Here is a 10,893-nt window from a genome sequence, read left to right on the forward strand (position 1 = left end):
ACAGACGGACGGACGGCGGAGATAACCACAATATCCCCACCTTTTTTCAAAAAGCGTGGGGATAAATACACAAAGAATGGAAAACATTCCAGTACACAACAGATAAATGAGTAGAAAATACCCGTGTACAAAATGGGACGTTCCCAATTCCAGTGTGGTGCTATTTTTACCATCTTATACTTTACACAGCTCTATGCCTAACGTGAATTAAATAGGAAAGCAAACCTAGCAGATTATTCATGAACTGTGCGGTATGTATATGGCTTGTCGTACATTCCTAATATTTAACTTAAATGTCAAAAGTATATGCTTTGGTTATAAACAATGCACATTACACGAAATAAGGAAAATGTGATCAATTGACAATTCAGATATGTCGACATACAGTACATGTAGAAAACATGTGAAATAAGTCGCGTTCATAATAAATCGTCAAAAATGGGGAAAATGACGCAATAAGTATGTCATTTTATGACGCCATCAATCAGCTGATTCATTATACGGATGGCGAAAAATTATGAAATATGACTAGATTTAAAGGTTGAAGGTCGCATAATTTTGAAACTTAAGTTGTGTCGACTTTGTTTCTTATGAAAAATCATTCAGTGGTAAAGTAAATATAAATAAAAAATAATAAAACAAAAATCGTGTAATTTTATTTCAACATTTCTTTTGGTGAATATGTCATATATATATATATATGCAAAATATGCACATTTTCTTCTAATGGATGACCTTAAAAGTCGATCAATGAACCAAAAAATATCGACCTTATTTTAGCGCATATCGCATGACGTCATTTAAAAAGTAATCCGTGCACGCGACAGGTATATTCCACAGTGTTGAATACAAGCAAGTATATTCCACAACGTGTTATACCGTCAATGTCGCAGTGAAAATGGGATAAAATTAAAAGTATCATTTGACCATGACCATGTTTTAGTCAGTAATAAAATGTTATATGAACTATATAATAATTTCATTTCTGAACTGTCAAGTTTGTTATATTGTTTGCAAGTCCTTGCACATTTAGTAAACACAGGTTGATCTCGTTGTTGACCTCATCGCTGTCCTACTGACTCTTGTTTATTGATGTCTAATTGGTCACTCCAGCTTTGCGGCCTTTCACATTGTCTTGTTTCGTATCTCCATCCGCTGTAAGCTGTTTACAAGATTGGGATCCCACAGAAAGTTTCTTTTTCCCCACGCTATTTTTATCACATTGACTGCCAATGGTATGCTCGCTTATCACGTTTTGCTCGCTGTTCCTCGTATTGCGGTTTTCAAATGATTTTGTAGATGTTTGATAATTAGTAGTTTCGTTGTTGTCATTTCTTGTTGTTTTGTTATTTTTACTTGTGCTTTTTTGACGAGATGTGGATTGTTGTGCACTTTCGGGTAAGTCAACAGTTTCTTTACATTCTGTTAGTTCATCGCACGTGCCTGACCTAGTTTCCGGATTTGTGTGGGCGGGTCTTGTTTGTGATGATGCGTTGTTGTCCTCAATAAAGACGCTGCTTTCGAGAGTGTCTACTATTGTCTCATTGGAATACGCCCTTGATTTTGACTTCGTGTCCACGTCTTCTTCTTTTGTTAACTTCGTATTAAATCCGACTAGTCTATTTGTCCATAGCACGTTGAACCAGTCAGTAAACATATCTTTTACGCACCTGCCGTCAATAAATAATCTGGCTGGGTAACGTATTCGGACATTTCTTCTGCTTGATCTGGCATCTACTGCTTCTCTTGACTTGTACAGTGCCGATCTTGCAGTAGAGATTTCTTTTGGGTATTGTCCATCAATCCCGAAGCCGCTGTTCTTCAGAAGGTACACTTTTGGCATGATCACTTCAGTGTCATTATAGTCCCTAAACCTTGCAATTAAAGGCCGCTTCTGGTCACTTTCATCTCTGTATAATTGCGGGGACGTTCGTCTTAATCGATATGCATCATATATAATCCTAATTACGTCCGGGGTTAGCCATATGAATAACACGAAAAATATTATCGTGTGAATAATTACCACATTAAGAAGCAGGGAGTAACATTTCTTATTTTCTTGATACTTGTGGAACAGTTCTTCTTTATCTGTAAAAATAATGTGACACGTTAAAAATCATGTCATAGTTATAATCGATAGAACAAACATTATATGCGGTCAGTTATTTGTTAATTGATTAAAATTGCAAACCTAGAATTATCATCTCAGTGGTTTCTTTATCCAGTGATCTTGTTCTAGTAATATTGATTGTATCCTGTATATCGTGCAGTCCGCAGCTGGTACCGAGGTTAACCATGGCCTTCAGTAAGACAAAACATGTTGCCCATTGGTTTCAAACTTGGACATAAGTGTGCTAATGACAAGATTTTATTAAATGCATTTATTTTAAAGCTAGGATTGGTTTATGTCGGAGATTTACCTGGTGGGTGTTGATACAACTTCTACAATGTGTGTAAGAAAATCAATACGTTACTAATGTTTCTTGTTTAAGATTCAAAGTGTTTAATATCGTTCCGTTACGAAAACAAACATAAGCATTGAACCTTTTCTAGTACATTCCAGCTGCTTTCAAAATCCTGCTTCTCTAAACTTGCAACATTTTTATGTTGCATCTGAAACAAAAACACACAGTTATAAGAAGCATTTGCGGCTAACATTTAAGCAGTAAGGATTGTAATTGATGTTACATACTTTTCATACACAGTTAATAAACAATTACGTCTGTTTCGCGAAATGTCAATATATTATTGAATGCAAAAATAACTGTAAAACTTCTTTAAATAAGTGTCCGCGTACTTACTTTGTTTCGCAAGTTCCTGATACGCTGAATGTTTTCCTGGTCTGTATTACCTTTAATTTTAGTGTTATCTTTCTCGACCCACACTTTGTCTTTGGGGTTTAAATTACAGATGTTTTGAAGAAGACACGTTAACAGAGTCGCGTCAAATTTGCCCGAATCTGGATTCGGTTTTAACAATATATATTGTTCATTTGATATAATACCACCTCTTTTTAGCTGATCTAGTGTTCCTTTCGCCCTTACGAGTGTGTTTGGTAAATCAACAGGTTTAATAATGGAGTCAAACTTGGCTCTCAAAACCTTCTGTGCTTCCATTATAAGCATATGGAGACGTAAGTAATACGCCTCGTTTTGACTACCGTCAACACGCGCCATTCTGAAAAAAAAGCATAACGGGGGTAGCCCGACAGTTGCATTTCAAATTACATTTCATTGTTTAAAATTGTAAAATCAATTAGAATAACATTGAATATCAATATTACCAGTCGTTCAGTGAATCTGGTTTTACTTGTGTAATCCTGACAGTAGACTTAACAACGTGTCATTGAAAAAAAATCCATTTGACGTGAGAATTGACTGAACCATAAAATGTGAACTGCACTCGCATTTCCAGTAACATCCGCATTTTTTATACACTGAAATATTCGTTTTTTTAATATAATTAGAATGAACACTTTTAATTTCATAAATGTAAAAACTATCAACGTTGATCTACAGAGCAAATGAACATATCGTAAAGTGTTATTACATCGAATATCCTTTACGTTATGTACTAGTAATTCATTTTTAAACATACCTGAGCGTTGAAGACGGGACTGATTATCTGATTAAATTACACAAGTAAACATCCAGGAAATTCCGAAACTGATAAGCTGGTTTCGATTTCCGTTGGCCTATACCATACACATATTAAAATTCAGATACTTAAATAGGCATGTTAAAGCATGGGACAAAACATAGACTTGACGAGTGATGATATCAGATGTAGGTTTGCCCTTAAAGGGGCCTTTTCACGTTTTGGTAAATTTTTGACAAAATTAAAAAAAAAACATGTTTCAGATTCGCACATTTTCGTTGTAGTTATTATAGTTGTAAGGAAACAGTAATACTGAACATTTACCATTCCCTAAAATATCCATTATATGCATCGTTTGACGATTTAAAAACCTGAAAATTAAAGCGTTGCAAATCCGAAACGATTGAATGATTTGAAGAGTTCTGTTGTGGTCGTTATATTTTGTAATACTACGAGGATTGCTTATATAAAGTATAAAATACGTCACTAATTGTATGAGCATGGATGGTCGACTGGTCTAAGCGATAGACTCTTACTCCAAGGGTCAGTGGTTCGAGCCCAGTTGAGGGTTACTGTTTTCTTTCTTTAATCTTATTTTTGTTTTTCACTGGAGCATTTTAGATCCAATGTTTACATTTATCAAAATAAAGCGTTTAATGACAAACTTCAATACATGCCAAAATCTGTCAAAAGGCCCCTTTAACTTGTCTATCTTTAACTAGTCTATAAAACGATCCTACGTCAAACTACTGTTTTACTAGCATTTGGTTAAAAGAATTTAAGAATTGTAGGTACAAGCTTAATTAAGCATACTATATCGTACATTACTCTTTAATATATTTAATATATCAAACGGATACCCATGCTTGACAGTTACAGATACATGAACACTCAAAATCAACGAAATAATTAATAAATTTAAGTTCACCCATTAAAAATCAGTGTTCCTTATCGCAATAGCCAAGATTTAAACGCCTTTTTGTTTCATTTTTCTATTCTTCATATTGTTTAGGTTGTTATATTGTTCGCAATATATAACTGTCATATACATGATAAGTTAACGATTATATTTTGAATCGTTTTTGGTGACCTTTTCTGTTTCACTGCACATATATTTTCTTGAACATGTCAACTGTTGTTTTATTATGCATTAAATTTATAGTTGGATCCGATTGTGTCTTTATTCGTATAGATCTCTCATGTCTAATTATGTACTATTAATATTTTTCTTCTCTTGTGTTTGTTTATTGTGTTCACTTTTTGATGTCTAGATACTTTTCCAGTTAACATATGTCCTTATTTATTTTAACAAATCGAAGGCATGGGTTACTGATTTTCGCATCAGTAATCTTACATTAACCAAATGACTACCAATTTTAGCATTGTTCCTTTAACCTGTAGAGGATTACACGGGACATTTAAGAGAATAAAAGTTTTTAATTACTTAACAGAATTTAGAGCTTATGTATATTGTCTACAGGACACACAATATGTATAATATGTATAATTATATTTATTCAGAATGGGGTTATCAATGCATTTATAGCTACGGTTCAGCAAATTCCAGAAGAACAGATATTTTCATGTCAAGGAGCACAGCTTATACAATACATGAATCTATTGTTGACTCGCATGGTAATTTTGTATCAATCGACATTTCTATTAACGACTTCCGCTTAACGTTGCTTACTTTAAATGGGCCACATACTGACTCGCCATCCTTTTTTCTGATATCTTTGAAATTATTGAAAGACTTGACAATCAAGCATTTATTATTTGCGGTGACTTTAACCTCGTTTTAGATCCTGGATCAGACTACTTTAATTACAAACATGTTAATAATCCTAAGGCTCGAAATAGAGTTTTAGAACTTATAAATTGCTATAATCTTGTAGATCCTTTCAGACACGAAAACCAATTAAAGAAAAGATTTACGTGGCGTAGAACTAATCCAATTCAACAGGCCAGACTCGATATATTTTTAATCAAAACAGAACTTTAACATCATTTTATATCCACTGAAATTGAACCAAGCATTCAGTCGGATCACTCAATCAGCACTTTAAACTAATCGTTAAGATTTCTTTTCACAAACCAGGTTTCTGGAAACATATTACTTCTTTACTGTCAGATATTGTGTACGTACAGGAAATAAACAAAAAAGTTGATGATATCAAATTTCAATATGCACTACCAATTTAAAATTATGAAAATATAAATGAAATTCCTGACAGTGAATTACAGTTTACTATAAGTGTTCAACTTTTTTAGAAACTGTGCTTATGGAATTAAGAGGAAAATCTCTTTTGTATGGGTCACATATAAAAAGGAACAAAACTAAAAGAAAGTAAACTTTTAAAAAGACTCAAAGAGAGAACATTGAAGAACTCGAAAATTTAAAACAAGAAATAAATTATATAGAAGGCTCACAATTAAAAGGCTCTATGATAAGATCGAAATTTTAGTGGACTATAAATGGTGAAAAACCATCTAAATATTTGTGCAGCTTAAAAAAAGTAATGCAATAGCAAAAACAATATATAAACTAAAAAATGAAGACGATAGTGAAATAATGGACCAAAAATATACTTAATACAATAGCATCTTATTATGGGTCGCTCTATAAGCAAAAAAGTGAATGTTGTTATGAAGATTTTAATAACTACGTAAAAGGAATAAATTGCCCAAAATTAAATCAGAGTGAGTCGAATTCATTGGAAGGTTGCATAACTTTACAAGAAGAATCAACATTTTTGAAGAATATGTCAAATAATAAAAGCCCAGGTAGTTCTGGCTTTAATGCAGATTTTTATAAAATGTTCCGGAAAATGATTGTAGCTTTGTTGTCAGATCCTCAAATGAAGCATTTAATTGTGGAAATTTATCTATAACCAAAACACAAGGTATCATTATCTGTATTTAGAAGAGTGATCAATCTAGGCTTTTTATACAAAATTGGCGTCGAATTACTCTTTTAAACACTGTTTATAAAATTGCCTCAGGAGTAAATCCAAAAGATTAAAAATATGTATGGACAAGTTTATTCATAACGACCAGACCGGTTTCATTTAAGGAAGATACATAGGGGCAAATACAAGTTGATGCTGGAATTCATTGTATAGGTGATTTTTTATAAAAAAAGAACATTTTTATTTTTGGAGGAATTAAATAGAATGTAAAATTTGATAATTAATTTCATTAAATATGCAGGAGTGAAAAGAGCAATAGAAAAATTTATGAATTTTTTTTTGTATATCTTGTTTCTCCCAACAAATTATCAAACCTTTTTTGCCACCATTATTACAACTTATTCTTAAAAAAGAATCTGGGCCAAACAGACTTTGTACCAATATTAATAAAAATGATGAACAACCACCAGTAAAAGCAAAATGGTGTACTGAACTAAATGCCACAATTAATGAAAAAGAATGGAATTGCATATTTTAGCTACCCTTTTTAATAAATAACTAATGATGTAAAGGTTGAGTGGTTCCAATACAGAATAATTCACAGGAAACTTGGAACAAATGGTCTTTTGACTAAAATGAAAATTACAGATGATCCATTACGTTCTTTTTGCAAACAAAGTCAGGAAAATTATATATATATATATATATATATATATATATATATATATATATATATATATATATATATATATATATACATTTGATAGTGTTTTGTTTTCAGAGAAGTTTATTTTTCGTTATAATTTTATCATTTTTCATTCAAAATGATCTTTTACTAATTAATATAATAGCCACACGCCAGCCACCTGTGATTTTGAAGTTGCCGGTTATCTATTATAACAGAGCGCGCACCTCATAGAAAGCACAGTCAAATCCTCTCCTAAGTATGCAAATCAACGCAAACCGAATGAATCAGATCCTGACTTGAGATCATCCGTACAACGAAAGATTATGGAAGGGAATATCCTCCAGTTTATTCATGTCAAAAATGTAATGTGCGATGTTGTAAAGTGCCAAATGCGTTATGCTTAAAGACAAACCGCAATACGTCTCACGCTTGACTGCAACTCGAATACGAAACTAAACTCAATATTAAAACTTGTTTCTTAATATTATAATACTGTCAGTATGGTTTTGGGGCAATGTTGTAAACCGCTTATGCTAAATGCTAAACGAAACACCGAAATACGCTTGACTTCAATTCGAATACGAAACTAAAATAATTCTTGCCATAGCTAGCTGTAACTGAAACGGTATCGAGCGGTGACATTAATTAACGGTTTTTATTTTTAAATGATTCATTTCATAGACCGCTCAATTTTTAACGAAAACATAGATAAGCATAGTTGCCGTAAATCTCGTAAGCTAATTATGCTCCCCGAAAATTTTCGGTGGAGCATTTAGTTTCCAGTCTCACTATTGCCGGTAGAGCCCCGGTCAATTCCGGTTTGCTAACGGCGGTCGACCGGCGACCGGCTGATAACGTAGAATTTTTAACGCGGTCACACTATTTCCCGGTCCTGCCCCGGTTGAAGCCGCTCAACAACCTGGCAGAAACCCGGTCAACCCCGGACTAGCTTCGGTTTATCCCGTAATGCCCAGGTGGAGCCCCGGTGAAAGCCGGCAGCGTCCCGGCAGAGCCCCGGTACTCCGTAACTCCACCGGCACTCACCGGGGCTATACCGGCATCAGACCCCGGACGGTGCCGTCCCGGTTGTTCCCGGTGCCACACCGGCCGTTGCCGGTCCTTCCCGTCCTTCCCGTTAACTCCCGGAGGTATTTAACATTTTAATACTTTCCCGGTGGAGATCCGGATCATCCCGGTCGTCCCTGATGCATCCCGATAGAGCCCTGGTTCATCCCGGATTACGCACCGGGGCTCTACCGGCAACATAATGAGACTGGGCCTTTACTTCCTTCCGTCATACCATCCGTAACACTTTTGTTACAGTTTCTTCAATATTTTACCGATCTCTCACATATTTGGCATGAAGGTACCTTGCATAAACCTCTACCTTTCCATGAGGTTTGAGGTCACTGGGGTCAAGGTCACCGAGGCTAATAATAGATTTTCTCAAGGTCATGTACTTTAGTGACCAGTGTTATTTGGGTTGGAGTTCCATTTTAAAGGAATAGTGAGTGTATACTATTATTGTCATTAATTATTATTAATACCTGTTTACTTTATTATGAACTTTGAGCTGCATCCATCGTTTTCAACGATACTTCTTGCTATTTTAATTTAGACGTACCGAAGGATACTTTCATGAACACGTGCTTTCAAAGCGAACAACCATGTGATTATATAAATACACGTGCAACTTAATTGACTTAGTAGCATGTGGGTGATTATTTTTACATAAAACCATTATTCTCCAAATGAAACAATTAAATGTGTAAATCCATATGCCGTCATGAGCACGAATACGGTGGATTTTTTGCGACATCTTGATCCGTTCAAAAATAATAGAGCTGCAAAGTCATATTTTCCCATATGTATTTACACAGAACGGAATACAAATCAAAGGGTGGGTAACCTTTGTACCCTTGTAAATGTTTAATTGCAGCTTTGTTTTTTAAACAGATTTAATATTCGCGCTCAGCGACAAAACGTCATAAAGATAAACACTCAGTCATTCCCTCACTACCTCACCCACTCACAGTCAGTCACTCAATCACTAAGTCACTCACTCAGTTACTTATACAGTCAATCAGTCATAAAGTCTTGCGGATAAAGATTTTAGTTATAATTATCGGATACATTTAGCCCTTAAATAATATTGCAAGTTCGTTCGCACTGTTGCGTTTAGAAAGTCTTTTCGCTTAGCTCAAGGCAATATTGATAACAACAATTGAGTGTCTGTAATATTATTACACTGTTGTGTGTACTAATTTTAATAGTTTCAGACAAAAAAACTGAGCAGAACCAGTACTAATCATGAATGCATATTAATTGAATAAAAAAATAAATCAAGTAATTTTCCTGGGTAGGGTTATTAGAACCAGTACTTACAAAGTATACATATTAACATTTACAAACTATTTACAACATAATAAAGTCACATTCCTGGGTAGAACCAGTGCTTGACACAGAAATACATGAATACAGCGAGAACATAATCAAGTTTCCTGGGTAGGGTTAGTAGAATCAGTACTTACAACGTGTACACATTAATTAAAAACATATTTACAACATAGTAAAGTCATGTTTATGTGAAAAACCAGTACTTGACACAGAAAAACCTGAATACAACAAGAACATAATCAAGTTTCCTTGGTAGGGTTAGTAGAACCAGTAGAACCAGTACTTACAAAGTATACATACATAATAACATTTACAAACTATTTACAACATAATAAAGTCACGTTCCTGGGTAGAACCAGTACTTGACACAAAAATACATGAATACAACGAGAAAATAACATAATAATATACAACAGTTTTCTGGGTACAAATAACAGTACTGTCAGCCGACACGGGTAACGTGAACTCATGGATAACCAACTCCATTTGCAACTTTTGCAACTCGCGGTTTTTCTCAATGTGGTGTAGTTTCTCACAGAGTTGTTTTTTCCAGGGCTGTGCCATCTTAGGTTTACGCTTATCACGTACATCTAAGACAGACACTGTTTTACCCGTGTCGAATGACTCAGCTATCTCTGCAAAAATTGGACAGATCTCGTGAGTCTCGTCCTCCGAGACTTGCTTGCGGTTACTCTGGCTGAGGCGCGACGAGGTCGTCATAGTGAAGACGTCGTCCTCATCACTAGACACCTGTCGAGGCCAAAGCCCACCCAGATGGTCAGATAAGATGCGTATTTGCGTAAAATACGCATAAAAAAAACAACAGAAAATACGCATGACTTAAAATTTTCTGAAGTAAAAAACACTCCTGGCTAAATTCGGATTACGCATCGTGTGCAATTTCAATGCGTATTAGCCGTTTATACATGCATATAAATTCATGTAAACATGACTGGTTCCCGTCATTGTGTCCACACCGGTAAAAACGTAGTGACATGACCATCTATGTATAGAATGTGGTTCCCGACCTTATTTACTCCTCAGTCAGAACGGTATCATTTCATTTCGGTCCACGATAAAGGCCAATGTCAACACAACAGGCTCCCCGCTGTATTGTTGAGCATCGATATATGCTTATGGTGAAAACATTTGACATCACATTCGATAAAACCCGAATCGCCCAACTTCAAGCATTTAATTTTTGCTATCAGTTCATCTCTTGTGAAACACCTTTTTCCTTCAAGCACTTTTTAAATGGCAGCCGAAATACACATATAATAAACAAGTTGTGTTGACCAAGCT

General features: G+C 34.8%; 1 long non-coding RNA gene across 1 annotated transcript; it reads right to left on the reverse strand.

Moving 5' to 3' along the window:
- Positions 1 to 2,432: 2,432 nt before the first annotated feature.
- Positions 2,433 to 3,689, reverse strand: LOC127834353 (uncharacterized). The gene is made up of 3 exons (XR_008027875.1): positions 3,598 to 3,689; positions 2,802 to 3,177; positions 2,433 to 2,613 (listed from the first exon to the last, which is right to left on the reverse strand). It is a non-coding gene; the product is annotated as an uncharacterized LOC127834353 (long non-coding RNA).
- Between the last annotated feature and the right edge of the window lie 7,204 nt (positions 3,690 to 10,893).

The sequence above is a fragment of the Dreissena polymorpha genome, chromosome 6, assembly GCF_020536995.1.
Source record: "Dreissena polymorpha isolate Duluth1 chromosome 6, UMN_Dpol_1.0, whole genome shotgun sequence".
NCBI classification, from domain to species: domain Eukaryota; kingdom Metazoa; phylum Mollusca; class Bivalvia; order Myida; family Dreissenidae; genus Dreissena; species Dreissena polymorpha.